The following is a 21,886-nucleotide window of genomic DNA, read 5'->3' on the forward strand; positions in this document are numbered from 1 at the left end:
CACATAACCATACTATTTGTATATCATTGTGTAGGCGCCAGTGTGCTGAACATTTTGATATATGTGGTTTGATATTTATTTTCTATATCTTCGTTGTACTAGTACAAATCACAAAACACAGTTGAAAAAATCACAGCGCGATAGTTGCTCTTTAATAAAGTTAGTGCGAAATCATATCGAGCTGCTTTCGTCAGTCGAACGTCATGAAAACATTTGAGTTCTCGGAATTGAAAATAAATATTGAATTGTTCAGGCTATGTAGAAAACTAAATGGGTATACGGGAATATTTTGTGCTGATGTTAAATGTTCAGTAATAAATATTTTGATGGATTACTCACATATTTGATATGATCTAGGATTATTTCAGAATGATAGGTTAGTAAATCTATGTTTGACTAGATTTTTTTATAATATAGATCTCTACACGCATTTTCTAGTTTTTACATTTACTCTAAAAATCTGCGTTGGGTACGCCTCATAACAAGATTTGAGACCTAAAGACCATGGATTTGCTTTAACTCGAAGGAAATACTGGATGGATTGTACGGACTCATGCTTATCAATTTTTATGCCCATTCAAGCTGTGAGTGTGAATATTTCGGCTTGTATGGTCATGAAAAAATATCATCACAAAGTCAATATTTGTAGGATTTTTGCATGTTAAGTATGATTTTTTGATTTCTCATCAAATACACATTCAATCGTAACTCAAATCATGAAGAATAAACATTTTCAATGTGCTTTTCTGTCATTCTTCGTTTGGTCGTTGAAGGGTTCGGACGTGTTTTTCGAAGCTCTCGACGTCGTGACCTCATTATAATTTGAACTGCGCGGGTAAAGAACGCTCAGTTGCGACTTGGATATTGACCAATACGGACGTGTTTTTAAAGCGCTCTGAAAAAAGTTTTGACTTTTTATTTTTTTTTACTATGACAGAATCTTAGTTGACTGATGGTCTTTGACAAAGACAGACTTGTTTTTGTGAGCTCTGAAAAAAATTTGACTTTGAAATATTTTTACGATTAAAAAGTTTCAGTTGACTTTTGAACGTTAACGAAGACGGACGTACTTTCGTGAGCTCTGACTATTGATGAAAAGTTTTGAGTTTTACTGACTTGTACTTTGAGAGTAAAATTGACTTCGCGTTATAGAATAGCGACTTGGTACTCAGGTTGTTGAATGACTGGATGACTGTAGTGTTAGGTTATTGTTATGAGATAACAACTTGACTTTGACTTGAGTTGTGAAATAAAATCATACTCTTGAACGTTTAGTATGGACTGACAACGAACTTTTGTGAGCGTTATATATGAAATGTTTGACTTACATTAATTTTTTTGAACGACTTGACTTCAATTTAAGTTTTGACATCGGACTGATCGGACGTGTTTTTTTAAGCCCTGACTGTTGTGAATAATTAAATTTATGTTGTGGTGTCAAGCGATTGACTGTCAGTTGAGGTTCAGATGTCGAGCTGTGCGGACGTGTTCATCGAGCTGCTGTCTACAAAAAACGTGAGTACAATTTTTTTTCGTTTTACTGTTTACAAGTTGCGTGATGATGTATGATGGTTGTAATGTGTTGGGTAGAAATTACTCAGTGCTGATACAGTGTCGATATGTTGTGATGAGCGATAATAGTGGATGATGGTGGAACAGAATATTCATTGAGCTATTTTGAGGAAGCGAACATATGATGGAAAAATGTTGCAAAAATATTAAATGACAATGTATTGAATCGCTTTTGTTGATATGTATGATATTGATTAAATTGTATTTGCACGCTGTAACATTTCTATTTCATTTCAGGGGGCTGTGGTGAGTATTGTAGAATAAATTTATTGTATTATGGAATAAATTAACGATGCTAAATGAAAACTGTTATTGTACACTTTGTATGGATAAACGTGTATGACCACTCTGTCGGTTGGTTTTCATGAAAGCATAAATTATGTGAATGATGATATGAAGGGTAGAATTCATCAGTGCTTGTGTCTAGAAATGCTGAATGTTTATTGAAAAGGCTAAATGCTAGCCAGTACTAAGAGTTGAGCTACCGTGGGAATGTGAAACGAACTGATGGTGTAATATGATGGTGTATTGACATACTTTTCTTATATGTACTAAATATGATATTGCTTTACTTGTATTTGCATGCTGTTAACATTTTTATTTTGTTCCAGTGTGCTGTGGTGAGTACTGTAGATATTACTTGATTTTTAGTGTCTATGAATGCTGATGTATGATAGCTATAGCATGAGCTTAATGCTAACCAGTATTATGAGTTGATGTATTGTGGTGATGCTAATCGAACTGATGATGTAACATGATGGTGAACACTTACTGAATGCATAAAATTTATTGAATTGCGTTTGTTGATATGCACTATAATATGATACATGTATTGCTTAACATGTATATTTCATGATGTTTAATTTCAGTGGGCTGTGGTGAGTACTGTAGATTGTATTGCCTATGTATAGAATTCAATAAAAGATTATGACTGAAAACTGCTTTTGATTCTTTTTGAACAGTTTTAGGGACTATAAGTCTATAACAAAAATATGTCGGTTGGCGTTCATACAGCAATGTTTTGAGTAGTACAGAAATGTTTCTACGTTTGTGGTCGCCAGTTGTCTGTGATGTGTAAAGTGAAAAATACACGGAGCTTTGAATACAACAAACATTTACTGTTTTAACACAGATTGTGTGCTATGCATTTTTCGATGTAGATCTTTTTCAGATTTGACATGAAATGTAGACCTGACATTTGAACAGAGCTGGGAAACGAAAAGGTAAGTTTGTTAAATTTCACAATGAACACTTGTGTTTTGACAAAAGAAGAGATAAAGTGAGTTTTGTCATCATCATGGTTTCTTTCAGAGTATAACTCGTGAACAGATGAAAACCTATTTTTTGCTAGATTTTCATGTACTCTTTTTTTGGATGATAAGTATGTCAGTAACTCAAAATCATACGGCTAGTACAGTATGGAACATGAATGCTTTGTTCAGATTTTCAGATGTGTGCTGGCAGTTTAAGTCTGGCAGCTGAAGTGAACAGTCGTGTTTTCTGGAGCTCCAACAATATGCTAGAAGGTAAGTAACTATGTTTGTTTTGCATTGCATGTTTTTATATGTTTCAGACTTTCAAGCAGAGATGTCATGCTGACTGGAGTTGAGCACAGGGCAGTGACAAAGTGAAAGGTAAGTACTTTTGACTGAATGTTTGTTCTATGCATGTTTTGTTTCAATACATTTCAGGAGTGCTTATCCAGTGATGATATGACAGTTGGAGTGAACAGTGGAGCCAAGCAGTCTTGTTTTTGGAGCTACTCAACAAGCCTTGAAGGTAAGTTTAGAATTTCTCAATGTTAGTGAATTGAAGTACTGTCACTTGCTTTTGGACAGTCGAACAGAACAGACGTGGTTGCGAGAGCTCTCATATCTGTTGTGTTAAACTGTTTTTATGATATGTTATGTTTGTTTGTTTGTTTGTGATGTACTATTTTTCAGATGCTGATGGCAGTGATGGGTTTTCAAGCTGACCTGAACAGAAAAGCACTCATATGGTAAGTACAAAATAGTTGTTATATGGGATGTTTTGTGCATGCTTTTATGTTTCAGGTGTACTTGCTGACAGCGACGAAGACGAATCAAGAAGAGGAACATTGTTGAGAAAGTGATTGGGACTTGAAAACAGGGTAAGTGTAACACTTGTGTTTGTTTAATTTGTAACATGCGTGCTTTGCTCTGTTTCAGATTTCACATGCAGAAATTAAACAGGATTTCAACTGCTGAGACACAAATCATCAAAAGTAAGGTAAGTTTTAATCCATTGATTTGAGTTGTACAATGTGTTCTTTACTTTATTTCAGATTCGAGTCACTGGTTTACACATGGAAGAAGATTTCCACGTCTGTTACTCAACTCTACAGAAGCAAGGTAAGTCGATCAAATTTTTGTTTTCATTTGTACTGCTGTAATGTGATGGTAAACTTATGCTATTTTTCATGTGTGTCATGTACAGATGGATAATTCAAGTTTGATCTGTGTTGGTTTATGTTCAAAAACGTTTTACATGTATGTGTGTTTGAAGATGTTTTGTTTCAGTGGATGTCCAGATGGCAAGCAGTACAGACGTGTTTCTTGGAGCTGCCAAACAGTGAGTACAAACGTTTTATATTTTTCAGTTGTTTACTCATAGAAGTCTGTGAAAGATGATAACAAGGGTTGAATCTATCAGTACTTGTGTCTAAAAATGCTGATGTGTGACGGTTTACTGAAAAGGGTAAATGCTAGCCAGTACTAACACTTGAGCAACCGTGGGATGTCGAACTAACTGATGATGTACTATGATGGTGAACACTTACTATGTGTATCGAAATGCTTTTGTTGATATTTATTATAGATGATTTGATATTGGTTAACATTTGTTTGCATGCTGTTAACATTTCTATTTCATTTTAGGGAGCTGTGGTGAGTATTGTAGTATACATTTGTTTCAATAATGTTTGAGTAGTACAAAAATGTCTTTACTTTTGTAATCGCCAGTTGTCTGTGATATGTAACGTAAACAAAAAACACAGCTATGAAGCATACAATTGTTTCGAAATTTTATCAATGATTGTATACTATGCATGTTTTGATTTAGTTCGTTTCAGATATGACATGACCTGAAGAGTTGACAGTCGAACAGAGCTGAGCAATGCAGAAAGGTAAGTGTGTTTCATTTTAGTATGAACACTTGTATTTTGTTTTTATATGGTATGTTTTGTGCATGCTATGTTTCAGGTGTACTTGTAGTCAGCGACGAAGACGATTCAAGAAGAGAAACATTGCTGAGAAAGTGAATGGGACTTGCAAACAGGGTAAGTGTTACAATTGTGTTTGTTTGATTTTTGCCATGCATACTTTGCTTTGCTCTGTTTCAGATTTCACATGCAGAAATGGTCTCATAGCAGTGCCAACAGTGAATAAGGATTTCAGCTGCTGTGAAACAACTCAACAGAAAGTAGGTAAGCATTGAATGAATGCACTTGAGTTGTACAATTTGATGTGATGCTTTTCTCTGTTTCAGATTCAAGTTCCTGGTGTAGACAGAGAAATGTGTTTGAAGAAGGAATTCTACTACTGTGATTCAACTCTACAGAAGCAAGGTAAGTAGAAACACAATTTTGGTTTAATTTAACTCATGTGTTTTGCACTGCATGCTATTTTTCAGGTCTCTCATGCAGTGATGCAAAAGAAGAAGATTTCAAGAAAGAATCACTGCTGCAACTCAGGCCTATAACAAGGTAAGTGTTTACTATATTGTATACAAAATGTTTCTCTGTTTTACTCTGTTTGAAGGTTTCAATTGCAGAGATGTTGCAGAGATGTTTTGACAGCTTGTGACAGAAAAGAAATTCAGCAGCTGTGTCTCGACTCTAGCCACGAGGTAAGTCAAAACAAATATACTGGTTTGTATGTTATGTTGTTATGCCCTTCTATGTTTCAGACTTACATTGCTGTGACTGTTCCACAGTGGGTCAAAAAAGAGACGAATACAGGCTTCAAGAAGAAAATTGGCTGTTGAAAACCTGCACAAAATATGAGGTAAGTAAACTATTCTTTTGGTTTGTTTTGTGCTTTGTTATGCTTAACTATTTTTCAGATTGGAATGGTGGGTCGTTACAGAGCAGACTTTTGGACAACTGAGAAGTTGAGAAACAGAGAATGATTCAAGATCAGCTAGGTAAGTCTTGATTATTGTGCATTGCTAAATGTTTTTTTTCATTCCAGTATGGCTGTGGTAAGTACACAAACTTTCTATAATTTAATATTGAACTGTTTTTATGACCTGTATTCTGCATTGTAAAATGTCTGTTTTTCATTTCAGTATCCTGTGGTAAGTACACTAACTTTCTTTAATTTTCATATTGAACTGTTTTGATGACTTGTATACTACTATGCAATGCCTAATGTTTTTTTCATTTCAGTAGCCTGTTGGTAAGTACACTAACTTTCTATAATTTCATAGTGAATTGTTTTGATGACCTGTATTCTGCATTGTAAAATGTGTTTCTTTTTCATTTCAGTATGGCTGTGGTAAGTACAATTGCCTTTCATATTGAACTGATTTGATGACCTGTATTTTGCATTGTAAAATGTGTTTCTTTTTCATTTCAGTATGGCTGTGGTAAGTACACAAACTTTCTTTAATTTTCATATTGAACTGTTTTGATGACTTGTATTCTACTATGCAATGCTTAATGTATTTTTTTCAGTAGCCTGTTGGTAAGTACAATTGCCTTCTTTAATTTTCATATTGAACTGTTTTGATGATGTGTATACTGCTATGCAATGCTTAATGTTTTTTTCATTTCAGTATGGCTGTGGTAAGTACACAAACTTTCTTTAATTTTCATATTGAACTGTTTTGATGACCTGTATTTTGCATTGTAAAATGTGTTTCTTTTTCATTTCAGTATGGCTGTGGTAAGTACACTAACTTTCTTTAATTTTCATATTGAACTGTTTTGATGACTTGTATTCTGCTAAACAAAATGTGCTTTTTTCAATTTCAGGTCAGCAATGGTAAGTAGATTGTGTTTCTTTATGTATAATTGTGTATACAAAGTTTTTTTTTCATCATAGCATGTCTTTTATATTTATGCTTCGTGTAAGTAAAATGTTCATAAATCATTCTTATCTTCAAACTAAAAATGTATTGTGCTATGCAAAATATCTGTATGTTTTCAGTTGCCAGAGGTGAGTACCATTACAGTTGAAAAGTTAGTTTTGTTTAGTTAAAGTTTTGGTTCACAGTTCTGTTTGTTATTTGGCAAAATTTACATGTATGCATTGAGTCTTGATTTCAGCTCGATTGTGGACTGAAGAAGATTGCCAGCAGAGGGATTGGATACAAAATACAAAGTAAGTACTGAGTTTCTTACTAAAAGTTTTGAGTTGTATTCATTGTGTGTTAATATGCTATGATTGCTATGAACATGACTTTTGTATTTCAGCGAAGACAACATAGGTAAGTAAAATTGTTATCTGTTTCATGTTTACTGTTACAGTTCAATATTGTGTTTATAAATTGTAAGTTGTACAAACACATTCAAAAGTTTCTAATCATGCTTTCGATTTCATTTCAGCTTTACTGCTAGACGAGTGTTCTCTACTACTTGACGAGTCAGCTTTACTACCAGGCGAGCAGTGACAACAAGGCGCCTTTGTGGAAACAACACAACAAAAAAGTGAGTATTAGTTGAACAATTGATTGAAATTGTTTTACTGTATGTTATACTTAAATGCAAAATTGTGCACATAAATTGTAAGTTGTACAATTACAATGAAAGTTTCTGATCATGCTTTCTATTTCATTTCAGCTGTACTGCTAGACGAGCAGTGACAGAAAGGCGCCTGAACATGCAACACAAAACAAAAAAGTAAGTATCAGTTAAACAGTTGGTAGAGTTGTGTGTTTTTCTTTAGCAGTTTGTGTTTACTATTTTATTTGATACATGGTATATTACACATGCATGTTTTTATCATTTCAGGCTGTTTACTTTCATCGTTTACTGTTTAACACAATTTGCTTTTCTATTTTCAGTGCCAATTTGCAAACCTTGATGTGGAAACCGAGTAGTCAATACATACGTGTGGCGTATAGCTGCGACAAAACCGTGGGTCCATCGCACCGATAACTTGAACATTGGCCCGTGTATGGACATCAGTGCAACTTTGTGAATCCATGTAACTTTGTGAATCCATGTAACATTGCGAATGTGTGTCGATCGAAAAATGTGAACATTATGCAATGAAACGAACTCGGTGTTGCAAGTGGCAAGTGTTGACAGTGTGCATGTTTATGTTTATGCTTTTACATGAAAAATAAAGGAGATTGTTCTCCTACCTTTTTTTTCCTTGTTTTATTGTGCTGGCCAGCAATATTGATGTATTGATGTATTGATGTATGTGTTTGTGTATTAACGATGTATTAACTATGCATTACCAAAATCTAACAAAACTTTGGCACAAGAGACTCTAAGTATCAAATACCAACAATTTAGACGCAGACAATCACATGGTGGTACACCAGTCCGAATATACTCATTGCTCTAGCCAGGATTGCAAATTACTTGTGTTGACTAGCAAGGCTCCCTAGTAACGGAGCAGTGTTACTGGCGTTTTTTGGGTCGATAGTGCTTAGGTGAGGTTTTGCTCGAATCGGGAGCGGGTCACTCGCTTGGGCGAGTTAGTTTTCGCTCGTAGTTTCCAATCTGGCTAGATCAATGTAAGGTTGTTTTGACTGCTATTTGGCAAGCAGAAAGACAACAGCGGTTAATTGACTGAGTATGGGCGACCGAGGTATGTAGGTGTCAATAGACCGACTCCACAAGTTGCGAAGCGAACCGATAGCACTTGAGGGGAAACGCCTCGGTTTTCGGTTCTAACATGTGTTATCCATGCTGTCGTTATACTCTGGCAAGGCTCCTCAATCTATCGCGAGGGACACTCATTATTGCCCGCAAGCTTTAGAACCTGACGTGGGTCGATGCGTATGCGAGTCCGAGGACGCGATGGCATTTGATAAGGCTACCAACCGGTTGATAACACGCATTGTTCAAATTGTTAGGTTTAAGTCTGCTAGGGCTGGGGTGGGAAGGCGACTTCTCTTGTACTCAGACAAGAGGAACGGTCACAAGTCCGTAAAAACGCCGAGTGACACCACTAGCTTGCAAACGTACAAAGCAAAAAACTTTCAAACTTGAATTTGAGGTAAAATGATAAAAAAAAACTATATGAATGACTAACCGATATAAGATATTTTCCATATGGCAACAAACTATGCTACTCAATGTTGTGTTGAACATTAATTGCGCCTTACGAACTACTCGTGTTGAGACTTACATTGAGTGACTCGTAAACGTAAAGCAGTTACTCGCTTTTGACTGCATACACATTTTGTACAACGGTTCGTTATTGGTATAACTTGTCTTTCAGTGAGGCACATTAACATAAACGTTCAACAGTATTTAGGCTTTATATTGCGCTTGTAGAATATACGAACAAAACACACTACATAAATGACGTTTAGGGATTATTTTGACTTTCCATTTGAGATGATATGATGAAAAAGTATATACATCAGTTTAAGCGACTTTCATGAAATTCACCACATGGCCATAAACTTGCGTTATTCAATGAAATGTTAAAATTTCGCTAGCAAAATAAATAAAAACTATATACGCAGTTTCATAACTTTCGATGTATGATCATGAAGTTTGAAATTGTGCAAAGCAATTTTGCGTTAAAAGTTGCATGTAGTTTTATCCCGATCTGAAACGTTTCGCTACAATACAGCCGTATTCGAAACTCAACAACTCAAATGTTTGTACAGAACAATACGAATGTTCCCATTTTGAAACGACAGTAAGTTAAACAAACATTTAGTGGTAAAGCGACATTTCTTGTACTCAAATAGGAGAAACGGTCACGAGTCAGTACACAAATCATAGCAAAACTACACTCTGCAGCTTGTTTGAAACGTGTTTACAAAACCAAAGTAGTTCAAAGCAGAACGCTTTTCCTTCTTCGAGGGAGAAGAAATCTGGGTGCAAGTCCCGGCTTTGGTTATAACACGAATACTACTCGCTGCTCAATAGCAATATTCATCATCCTATCCTTATTTAAGGAATACAATCGATTTTTGCCATACGGCCACAAACTATGCTACTAAGTGTTGCGTTGAACATTAATTGCACGAAATAAACTACTCGTGTTGAGACTTACATTGAGTGACTCGTAAACGTAAAGCAGTTACTCGCTTTTGACTGCATACACATTTTGTACAACGGTTCGTTATTGGTATAACTTGTCTTTCAGTGAGGCACATTAACATAAACGTTCAACAGTATTTAGGCTTTATATTGCGCTTGTAGAATATACGAACAAAACACACTACATAAATGACGTTTAGGGATTATTTTGACTTTCCATTTGAGATGATATGATGAAAAAGTATATACATCAGTTTAAGCGACTTTCATGAAATTCACCACATGGCCATAAACTTGCGTTATTCAATGAAATGTTAAAATTTCGCTAGCAAAATAAATAAAAACTATATACGCAGTTTCATAACTTTCGATGTATGATCATGAAGTTTGAAATTGTGCAAAGCAATTTTGCGTTAAAAGTTGCATGTAGTTTTATCCCGATCTGAAACGTTTCGCTACAATACAGCCGTATTCGAAACTCAACAACTCAAATGTTTGTACAGAACAATACGAATGTTCCCATTTTGAAACGACAGTAAGTTAAACAAACATTTAGTGGTAAAGCGACATTTCTTGTACTCAAATAGGAGAAACGGTCACGAGTCAGTACACAAATCATAGCAAAACTACACTCTGCAGCTTGTATGAAACGTGTTTACAAAACCAAAGTAGTTCAAAGCAGAACGCTTTTCCTTCTTCGAGGGAGAAGAAATCTGGGTGCAAGTCCCGGCTTTGGTTATAACACGAATACTACTCGCTGCTCAATAGCAATATTCATCATCCTATCCTTATTTAAGGAATACAATCGATTTTTGCCATACGGCCACAAACTATGCTACTAAGTGTTGCGTTGAACATTAATTGCACGAAATAAACTACTCGTGTTGAGACTTACATTGAGTGACTCGTAAACGTAAAGCAGTTACTCGCTTTTGACTGCATACACATTTTGTACAACGGTTCGTTATTGGTATAACTTGTCTTTCAGTGAGGCACATTAACATAAACGTTCAACAGTATTTAGGCTTTATATTGCGCTTGTAGAATATACGAACAAAACACACTACATAAATGACGTTTAGGGATTATTTTGACTTTCCATTTGAGATGATATGATGAAAAAGTATATACATCAGTTTAAGCGACTTTCATGAAATTCACCACATGGCCATAAACTTGCGTTATTCAATGAAATGTTAAAATTTCGCTAGCAAAATAAATAAAAACTATATACGCAGTTTCATAACTTTCGATGTATGATCATGAAGTTTGAAATTGTGCAAAGCAATTTTGCGTTAAAAGTTGCATGTAGTTTTATCCCGATCTGAAACGTTTCGCTACAATACAGCCGTATTCGAAACTCAACAACTCAAATGTTTGTACAGAACAATACGAATGTTCCCATTTTGAAACGACAGTAAGTTAAACAAACATTTAGTGGTAAAGCGACATTTCTTGTACTCAAATAGGAGAAACGGTCACGAGTCAGTACACAAATCATAGCAAAACTACACTCTGCAGCTTGTATGAAACGTGTTTACAAAACCAAAGTAGTTCAAAGCAGAACGCTTTTCCTTCTTCGAGGGAGAAGAAATCTGGGTGCAAGTCCCGGCTTTGGTTATAACACGAATACTACTCGCTGCTCAATAGCAATATTCATCATCCTATCCTTATTTAAGGAATACAATCGATTTTTGCCATACGGCCACAAACTATGCTACTAAGTGTTGCGTTGAACATTAATTGCACGAAATAAACTACTTGCGTTGCAACTAGCAAGCAGTGACTCGTAAACTCAAAGCAGTTACTCGCTTTTGACTGCATACACATTTTGTACAACGGCTCGTTATTGGTATTACTTGTCTTTCAGTGAGACACATTAACACAAACGTTCAACAGTATTTAGGCTTTATATTGCGCTTGTAGAATATACGAACAAAACACACTACATAAATGACGTTTAGGGATTATTTTGACTTTCCATTTGAGATGATATGATGAAAAAGTATATACATCAGTTTAAGCGACTTTCATGACATTCACCACATGGCCATAAACTTGCGTTATTCAATGAAATGTTAAAATTTCGCTAGCAAAATAAATAAAAACTATATACGCAGTTTCATAACTTTCGATGTATGATCATGAAGTTTGAAATTGTGCAAAGCAATTTTGCGTTAAAAGTTGCATGCAGTTTAAAACCTGAAACATTTCGCTACACTTCAACCGTATTCAACACTCAAGAACTCAATTGTTTGTACAGAACAATACGAATGTTCCCATTTTGAAACGACAGTCAAGTAACACAACTGCTTGAATGTTTTGAAAAGCAGTATCGCTTCATCGCTATGATTTGGTTGTGAGATGTAATATATAGTATAGTAGCATCAATGTTACAGACCCGTAAGCACATTCATACACCTGCTTTAATATTTCGGAAAGCAGTATTACTTCAATGATATGGTTTGGTTATAAGATACAATATATGATGTATTGATGTAACAGATCTGTATGCACATGTTAAACAACTACTTGGTTAGTTTGGAAAGCAGTGTCGCTTCAATGCTGCGTCAAAACATTTCTGCAAGATGTGAAAAATATCTATTTGAATGGGATTTCTGAGGTTTAGCCATCGCCGAAAGGCCAATGTTTCTTCATGTATGTATGACAAAAGTTACTGCTATATTTGCTAGTATGCTAGTCCGTATTGCATATCGCAAGGTGGTAAAGCGGCTCTTTTCATTTCGCTGTGAAAAGAACGGTCACAAGCCCGTACAAACGCTGAGTGACACCTCTTGATCATGTAGCTTGTATGAAACGTGTTTATACAACCACAGTAGTTCAAAGCAGAACGCTTTTCCTTCTTCGAGGGAGAAGAAATCTGGGTGCAAGTCCCGGCTTTGGTTATAACACGAATACTACTCGCTGCTCAATAGCAATATTCATACTCTTAGACAGTCAAGTTAATCGCGGGACCAAATGCCCATAGGTTCGATTTTGACTTGCTACACTCACGATTGAAATGAACCGTTTAAGCATTCGCTGATAATAGGCATGCAATAGCAATCCAACGCTGAAATGACTCACACTCCTACGCAATTAATTTGTCCGCGGGACCAAATGCCCATAGGTTCGATTTCGAGTTGCTGCTCGTGTGTTTGTTAACAAAATACCTTGCTACATTGTTTCTCATATGAAACGATGTTTGAAAGCTCTCGAGTGTTTGTTGACAAAATACATTGCTACATTGCATTTCACATGAAACGATATTTGAAAGCTGCTCGTGTTTTGCTGGTTCTGAGTTTTGCATGATGATGATTATGATTATGATGATGAAATATGATGATGATGTTTATGATTATGAATATGATGATGATATATGATTTTTCTCATAGCGCGGGTGAAACTGATTTTCGTAGCATATGATTGCGGTTGTTGACTAGATACCTAGCTTCACTGTATTTTACAAGATACGATATTTGAAAGCGTGATATGTTTTTTGAGCATATATGATTATATATTTGTTGAATTCGGTATTTGATGTTTGATAACGTTACTCCTGAGATAGATTACTTGACATTTTAGATTTGCTAGAAATGGTTTGAAGAAATTGTATACAGTTTTGTGAAAAAAGGGTATATAGAGTACCGTAACATTTCTCTCCCATAACACACAATCATGTCGATCAACACAATACCCACTGACAAGGAAATTGCCAACATATCAGCTTGTATTAGCGAAGGATGGGAATTGTTCCCGGTGTATCTAAACATAAATGAACAGATGGATGTCGATGGGTCAAGAGTTTACAAAATCTTTCACATTCTCCGATCCTGGAAACGACAGAAAAATGAAACCATGAAATTGTTACTGAAATCATTAGTTGAAGCTGAAAACACTATTGTTGTTGATTGGGAGTTGGTGAGAAAAATTCTTGGCTATGGCAAAGAAGTTCTATTGTTGTAAGTAAAAAGTTGAACAATAAATTGAAAACAACTCACATGCTGTCTTTGTTTTTTGTTCAAATGTTGCTTTGTATTCAAACATAATATGTCTAATCTCAATGCATGGATAGACCTCAAATGTGGTCAAACATGTTATTATCGTTTTGAACTTCGAAGCAAAAACATGTCACGTAAAAGCAATGATAACTCGGCTGATATGGAAGAATTCCTAGCGAATATTGTCTGTCCTAGTGATGACTTGTCGGCAAGGGCGTCATGTATACCAAGACAGAAAACGATGACTTGTCAAAAAATTAAGATGGAAGGCAAGGAGTTCACGATCGAAGACATTTGTCAGATACTGCGAAACAATGTCGGAATAATACTGGATCCAAGGCCACGAAATAAGCACCAAAACATGTTACATAAAAGAATTAGCTCATTGGAAAGATGGAATGGACGAACTAAGAAAACCATATCAAACATGGATATAGCCCATGCTGGATTTTACTATGAAAAATCTATCGACTGTCTTAGGTGTTTTCACTGTTTAGTGATATTCCATCGCGTGGTACGCGGACAGATATTTGGGAGGAGCACGCTGAAATATTTCCATTTTGTGGGCATGTGCGGCAATGCAAGGGTGACACTTTCATTGAGAGTGTCCTAACACAGTCAAACGAACATGAGTTATGCAGTGCTATACATTTGTTGGAAAAAGAAAACAAATCAGCAACTGAACATTGTTCAACAACTTTGATGAAACATGATAAAGGCGCATCTTTTAACATCGATAATGGCATCAAGAGTCCAATTGATCTCAAAAGTATTGTGGAAGAAAACACGCAAATGTCTAACAACATTCTATGCAAAGTTGCTCGCACTTTGCCGTCTGTGGGCAATGCATAACAGCATTGGAAAATTGTCCACTTTGTAGGTCAACTATAAAAGGAACAATACGGGCACAGCTAGCCTAATGCCGTTTGAAAACAACTAACATTCTTTGTTTGTTTAGTTTTTTTTTGTACGTTGTTTCTCGCGTAGAAACGTATAAAAGACTTCAGATGTTGTCAAATATGTCATTACAGTTCTAACTTCCGAAGCGCAAACATGTCCAATGAAAGCAATAACGTTTCGTCTGAATCAACTATCATGGATGAGAATCAGTTAACATGTGCTGGTAAGTTTTTTTTTCAGTTGTGTTTGTTGTTTGTATTGAAATGTATTTCACATGTGCTGTACTAAACGATTGTTATTGTTTGTTACAGATGTGGAGGTCGATCTGCTGTTTTGGGAAGAACTCGAATCCTACCTTGGCGAGATACACGACGAACAAGAAAAACAAGGTATGCTATGTTAGAAAATTGTATGATTTGTTTTTCAAATGATATCCATACTACATTGCAATAACTGTTTTATTTCTCATTTCAGTGACAGATCATTCTACTGCGATGGACGAAGAAATCGCCAGTTTTCAACTACCATCGCCTTGGGAAGAAGATGTCTTGAGCCAGATAGACGACCTTGATGTTGAAGTGGCGTATGCTCTTGCGCAGCAAGATATTGACAATCAGAATGCGTGTATCATTTTTGAGGAAAAATAAAGTCACAAAACTAGTACATATTTGTTGAGTTGTTTCTTCATGGGTTAATCAGTGTAACATATAGCTTCAACGCAACAACATGTCACAAAACAATGATACAACTATCACTTTAGATATTTGGCTGGAGAAAGAAAAGAAACTCACATGTCAAATTCAAACGTTGCGAAAAGCACTAAAACAAAAGCATCTGTGCGAAATTTGTTTTTGGTCAGAAAAGAGCATTGCTTTGATTCCTTGTGGTCACACATTTTGTGAAGATTGTACAATTCGTATGATGGATAAACAGACGTGTGCTATGTGTCGTGCAGATATTCTCGAATCGATTCGAATCTACTTTTGATTTGATTTGTGAAAAAAAATATATGTTCTTGACCAATGTTAAGGTTATTCAACGAAACGGACAATGCAGGTACAAGATTTCCAAACTGATAAAAACCATTTAAAGTATTTTCAAGAACGACTTAGAACGTTTCAATATTGGCCATCCCAAATTAGACCTGACAAATATGCACTAGCTCACAGCGGGTTTGTATACCTCGGCAAATCTGACAGGGTGAAATGTTTTTGCTGCGGTATCGAATGCCACGAATGGAAAACAGACGACAACGCTTGGCTAGAACATCAAAAACATTCTCCGAATTGCGAATACATAAACATGGTTGGGTTAGCTCCTGCGATCGAAAAGAAACAATTTCACTTCGGTTCTGGTTCGATGACAGGATCTAATCTGTTTGTTAAGCCTTTTTTTTGGTCAAACATAAATTGTATACCATGTATCGTTAATAAATTTGTTCTACTCAACATTTGCGTTTGTTTGTAGAAAATCTAAAAAAACCTGACTAGCAAATATATAACAACAATTGTATTGGATTACAGCGTACTTTATTCACACACAAAATCTTCGGTTGAACAGCAAGTAATCAAATATCATATTCATACACTTGTCAATCGTTAATTAACTCGCCAAGTCTATCACAAAAGCAACAGTTAAGCTGAAAACGTTTTCTGTTTCGCCCCTCTGTTTCGTGCGTAGCCCTGGACCTCACCACACCACTGACATACGTCTTCTTTCTTAATACACGCGATGCAGGACATGTTCTTGCAATTTCGGCATATGTTTGTGCAGTTGTTTTTTCTCGCCACATGTGTTACATTGCATTTCTATCTCAAAATCAATGACCGTCGGTTGCAGCTTCGATATCGTATCCATCCATTTCTTGCAAGCGACTCTGTCATTTCCACACCTCGTTGTTGTAAGAGTTTCTTGTCGATCAAGCCATTGCTTGAAACTACCGCTCTTCTCTATCATCCACATCCAGCGATAGCACGCTTCTTTGCTTGACATGATTTATTTCGACTTTTGCCAATTTCAATTTTGTGTCAAGATGAATTGTGACAACGATTTATATACGATTCAGCCAACCAATCAAAATCAAGCACATGTAGGCTCTTGGTAGAAAAGCATAACTCGAACTCAAATGGGTCATTCTTCATCAAGCTATCGAAGAAAACGCATCTCAAAATACTTTAGAATGTTCGTTGTACCGCAAACTGAGGATTGGGAGAGAGAGTTGTTCCACATTCCAGAGACAGAAAATTGGGACGAGGAAATACGGCAGTACGAAGCAGGTATGTTTGTTGACAATGCTTGTTTACTTATTTGTTTCGTTTCACAAATTTTGAACAATATTTATCAAATGTTTGACTAGTTTTTACGATGTCTTCTTGTCTATTTTCAGAGCAAACCCAAACGGTCTTTCATGCCTTGCCAGACATCGTGTGGACGGACGACTACGTTTACGAGCATATTTGCTGGATATGCGAAGATATGAAATGCATTGGACACTGTTACGTTGAATAGATTTTTGAAACAAAATTGTGTGTTGTTTTTATCTATGGTATATCGTTTTCCAGCAAGCACTCAGTTTGACCATACAAAAGCACACTGGGTTCACTAGTACTTTTCTTTGTACACTTGGTAGCAAACCAAGACAGAAGCGTCATGACAATTGCGCATAGAAAAGATATCAATACGATTATTATAGCCGTATCCATGTTCTATACATAACATTCAACGAAATAGTGCATTGTTATACCAAAAAACGTATATAAGCACTCAGACACACTTATTAGGTCATTTGCAAAATGGAGATCGAAGGAGCAACATTCAACATTAGCAGCTCTCTTGTAATGAAAATATGCTTTGGTGATGATTGTGTGCCAACCATCACACTGTGTGGACCTGAACGACTAATATTATCGCTCCAGAAGTGGAAAAAACTTACAGAAGAATCAAAATCCATTCTTCTTGCCATTGAGGGCAAAAGTGAAGAATCCGAGTGGTGCTTGGGTGGCTATTTCTATGTAACAATACTCAACAACATCGTAGATATTCGCAAGCGAAACAAAGTTGGAGAAGACTTTATTGATAGCAACCAAGGACTATTGTTAACTTACAGTGATTTCAGACAATTGATGAAACTCACAAATATTGTTGAACAGTTAGTTCCAGAACTTGTTAACCTGAAACCGTGTTGGGAAGGTGATGACCACTACAATCAGATTGGAGCTCTGATGTGCCCAGAGTGCAATCCAGACGAGTACCTAGATTGGCTTGAATAGATTTACCATGTTTGCGCTACTTACAGTAACATTTCTTTTTATCAATGAACTTGAGAATCAATTGTATTTGTATCGGCAACGTTCAATGTTGCAAAATGCAGTGGATGATTTGTCGCAAATTGTTGATTCATATGTTAGACAGAATTCGCTGTTTTTTGCTGTTTTGTAGATGAACAATAAAAACTACTGAACATATAACATGCGTTGTTGTTTTTCGTATAAACATTCTTCATTATAGAATAAACTACAAACTAGAAGGTTTCAAAATGTGTTTCGACATATTCCTAGATTACATTGAAAGTGCTCTTGCAACAAGACGAGATCCAAAAAATCTTGCTACTCGTTTTCCTAGATACAAAGATTGCCTGAAAACATTTCATTCTTGGCCAAAACTGTCAAATCTCAACAAGAGAGCGTTGGCAAACAAGGGCTTTGTCTATATTATTGATAGAGTACAGTGCGTTTATGCAACAACATATTTCGAGACATTACTGAGACAGACTTAGATCACCAATGCCCTGCGAGGATAGATTCCATGAAGCAATCGATTCTTAAAATATCATAAGTGTCAAGCATGAATGCTATATCTGACAGTAATTAACAAAATATATGAATATTGTTATATGCTTTATTTTTCAAACCAATATACAAACTATTTCGCTTTAACTGTGAAATTTTTCTCAATAAACTGTCGAAACAATTCATTAATCAAATGTTCACTTTCGTTGATTTGCATCCCCCGCTTCAATCAGCGCAGTCTCTGCAGACCTTTCCTCATTTCGTTTCACTTCTGGTATAAAGTTCGTTTCTTGCTGAACGGGGCGTCACAGGTTTCTGTTCCGACATAACAGGAGATGGTAAGGTTTGTGGAACAATAGGCTGTTGTACAAACGTTGGGGGGAATTTGCGTTGGGATACTCTGATACTGTGGTTGATGGTATACTGCGGTTGTGGGGCTCTCATTACTGGACTGAATACTTCCTTGAGCATACTAGTTTGAGCCGCGAGAAAGTCCGTTTGCAGTTTTTGCATGTGCTGTTTAAATTCGTTCAACTCTTCACGTATGTTTGACTCCTTAGAAGTAGATGATAACAAGGTTTCAGTGGCATGTACCACTGGTTCGAGTTTAGATCGTTTACAAGGAGGCTCCTCATCGGTACCACTATACGTTCGCTTTTGACCTTTCTGTTGGTTTAACGCAGACGCTATTGTGCTTATAAGAGCAAGGGCGCTGGTCATATTTTCGCTATCCATGTTTGTTGTAGACAGATATTCACATGGAATAGCGTTAATAGTTTTTTTTCTCCGCACAAATAAACTCGGTGTCGTGATTATCACATAACAGCGCGTCCTTAAATAAGAGCTCGTTTCTTTCACGGCCGTGTTTTAATGCGTTTCTCGAATAACATCCCAATGCTATGAAATATCATTAGTGCTACTTGCATACCGTTTTGGTTGAACGTTTTGATTTGCATAGCTGTAATTTATTAGCGTGCCTCGCCTTGCACCGAGGTCAACCAGTGCAACGTGTTTTATAGTCAATGACTTTTTATCATGAGAAAGACTGAAACATGGTAAACATGACTTGAGATACAAGAACGGCGAAGGTGTTGCTTTGGTGAAGAAATTGATAAGTCGTCATTCATTTGATTCTGCACTTCTAGAACACGCAGCGTTATTTATCAAGCCTTTGCAATAAAGACCTCGGCTATCAATTGTCAGCTCGGTCAAAAACCCAACAGTTAGGTCTACTCGAAAATTGACATGCGATACGACTAACGGAATGTTAAAAGTATCATTTGAAGCATCAGTTGTTTTGCTAGCTCTTTATTCAGGGCATATTTAACATCGCTTTCTTAACATTAAACAAGCCAAGATAGCCACAAACGTTTATACAAGGGAACATTGTTTCGATAGTCCGTTGTAAAATTTGTCACTAATGTCTTTCTCCCAATGATCGAACAGAAACCGCTGGTAGCTTTAAATCGAATCGTATTAAATATTCTGGAGTGCACTGATCGTCTCTATTGAGGAACAGATAAAATACAGATATTGCGATAGTATCTTGGTCGTTTCTGTGATCACGAAATACCAAGACACTGTCCAAGAATTTGCTTTCCTCTATCACTCGATAGCAAAATTCACGTATATATTTTTATCGATGAAACGTTTACTCACGTCTTGCATGAAGTCATGTAGAGTAATGGATATTGTTTCCTCGTAGCTTTTGATCATAATATCAATCATAGGTTAGAAATCCAGTTGTATGTTTTTTTTGCGTATACATCTGGTTTCTTTGTTTCAGAACCACGAAGAATATATCGATACTTATATGCTGAGTGCAGCAAAACGTTGTATCTTGTTTCATTCAGTTTGATGCAGTGATCAAATTTATCTGGAGTCAATGAGGTTTTTGACTTCACAAATACCATTACGCATTTTTTGACAAAGTCGTATAGTTTAGAAGGCTTGGTCACAGTTCGTTCTAGCATAAGGTAATCTGGCGTTGCACCAAACAAGAATATTGCGAAGCAGAATCTTTCCTGATGACCCGATGTGTAATTCGGATCAGTTTCGTTGAGATATTTTAGCAAGACCTTTTCGCCTAGTTGACCATACGTGTGAAATTCGTATAGTGGTTTTGATGGTTGAATCCGTATACCAGACTGATCATTCCAGTATTTGTCGCGCAAAAACTTTAGATTGAAGATATGAACAACTTTTGATTTATCGTTAATATAGTTGAGATGTTCTCTGGCCGAAAAAATGACTTTTTATGCTCAACCAAAATGTATGATTTAGAACAGATTCCGTATAGACTTTTTGCGAAAACGTATCAATTGCAAGCAATCATCAAACTGTACGATTCACATTCCGTATTACATGCAACTTTCAATTCTTCAACAAACGCGTCTTGCTATCGCCAAAACATGGTTGTCAAATGAACAAGATACACACACAGCTGCATTTATCGATTTTATTATAACTCCATACATCATAGGATCAACAAGACACAATATTTGAACAAATCTGGCATTGGAAATGTACATGGTTTAACCACGTTCATGACAACTTTTGAAAAGGTTTGATTTGAACAGATCTTATATTCGGTGGCTCGTGCCCACTTTTTGCCAACACGTATCCAAAAGGGGTAAATTGACAACCCGATATAATCATTTCTGCCATTTCGTTACCAATACTAGTGAATGTTTTGAACAAAATTGAGGAAAAGGTTTTCTCGTGCTTGAAACTTTTGATGAGGTCTTCGTATATGTTAGCAATCTCAAATTTGGGCACGAGTATCGGTTTGTAACATGAGAAACGTGGTGACACTTGCATTTTCAGTCTCTCTAAATCGATACAACTGATTAGGTATTGGTGGAAGCACGTATACCTCATCAGCTAAACTAAATGGGTATGGTACAGTGTTTTCGATTTCTATATGAGAATCGAAGTCTTCGCATTTAATGTTGTACAGTTTTGTTAGCATTGCTCGATGTCACGAATAGGTAGCATGTGCGAAGAACATATTTCTTTGATTCGAGACACGGTGCTTGGCATGTCAATCGAATCATTGTAAAGAAAATGTTCGATGTATGCGTCCTGAGCATTTATGTTTATTGCTCTCGTAAGCAGAATTGATGAAAACACCTTTAGAAGCTCGTGTTTAAAGGAGTCTCAGTAAAAAAAACAAACAACGACATGATGTTGAGTTCTTATATTTATTCAAAGTTATACACTAATAGTTTTTCACAAACCTTAGTAAACATCTATCATTTGCATTAACACCACGATCTAAATTTTCCATCAGCTTACTACCATGCAGAAGGTAATCGTTTTGTTGGCGATATACGTTTCGACCTGGAAGTGGTCGATTGTCTCTCTCGCTCATGATAGTCTTAAGCCATTTTGGATTCGAAAACCAAACTTACACGTTGAACCACCCA

General features: G+C 36.2%; 1 long non-coding RNA gene across 18 annotated transcripts; it reads left to right on the forward strand.

Moving 5' to 3' along the window:
• Nucleotides 1-239: 239 nt before the first annotated feature.
• LOC127832399 (uncharacterized) lies at nt 240-8,654 on the forward strand. Of its 18 annotated transcripts, none has more exons than XR_008026882.1 (6): nt 634-1,515; nt 2,442-2,795; nt 3,015-3,098; nt 3,264-7,243; nt 7,376-7,435; nt 7,600-8,654. It is a non-coding gene; the product is annotated as an uncharacterized LOC127832399 (long non-coding RNA). The 18 variants fall into 18 exon arrangements; XR_008026881.1 differs by having other exon boundaries at nt 639-1,515; nt 2,442-3,098; nt 3,264-3,351; nt 3,516-7,243; XR_008026883.1 differs by having other exon boundaries at nt 639-1,515; nt 2,442-3,098; nt 3,264-3,351; nt 3,627-7,243.
• Nucleotides 8,655-21,886: the final 13,232 nt, after the last annotated feature.

Source organism: Dreissena polymorpha, chromosome 5 (genome assembly GCF_020536995.1).
Source record: "Dreissena polymorpha isolate Duluth1 chromosome 5, UMN_Dpol_1.0, whole genome shotgun sequence".
In the NCBI taxonomy this organism is placed as follows: Eukaryota; Metazoa; Mollusca; class Bivalvia; order Myida; family Dreissenidae; genus Dreissena; species Dreissena polymorpha.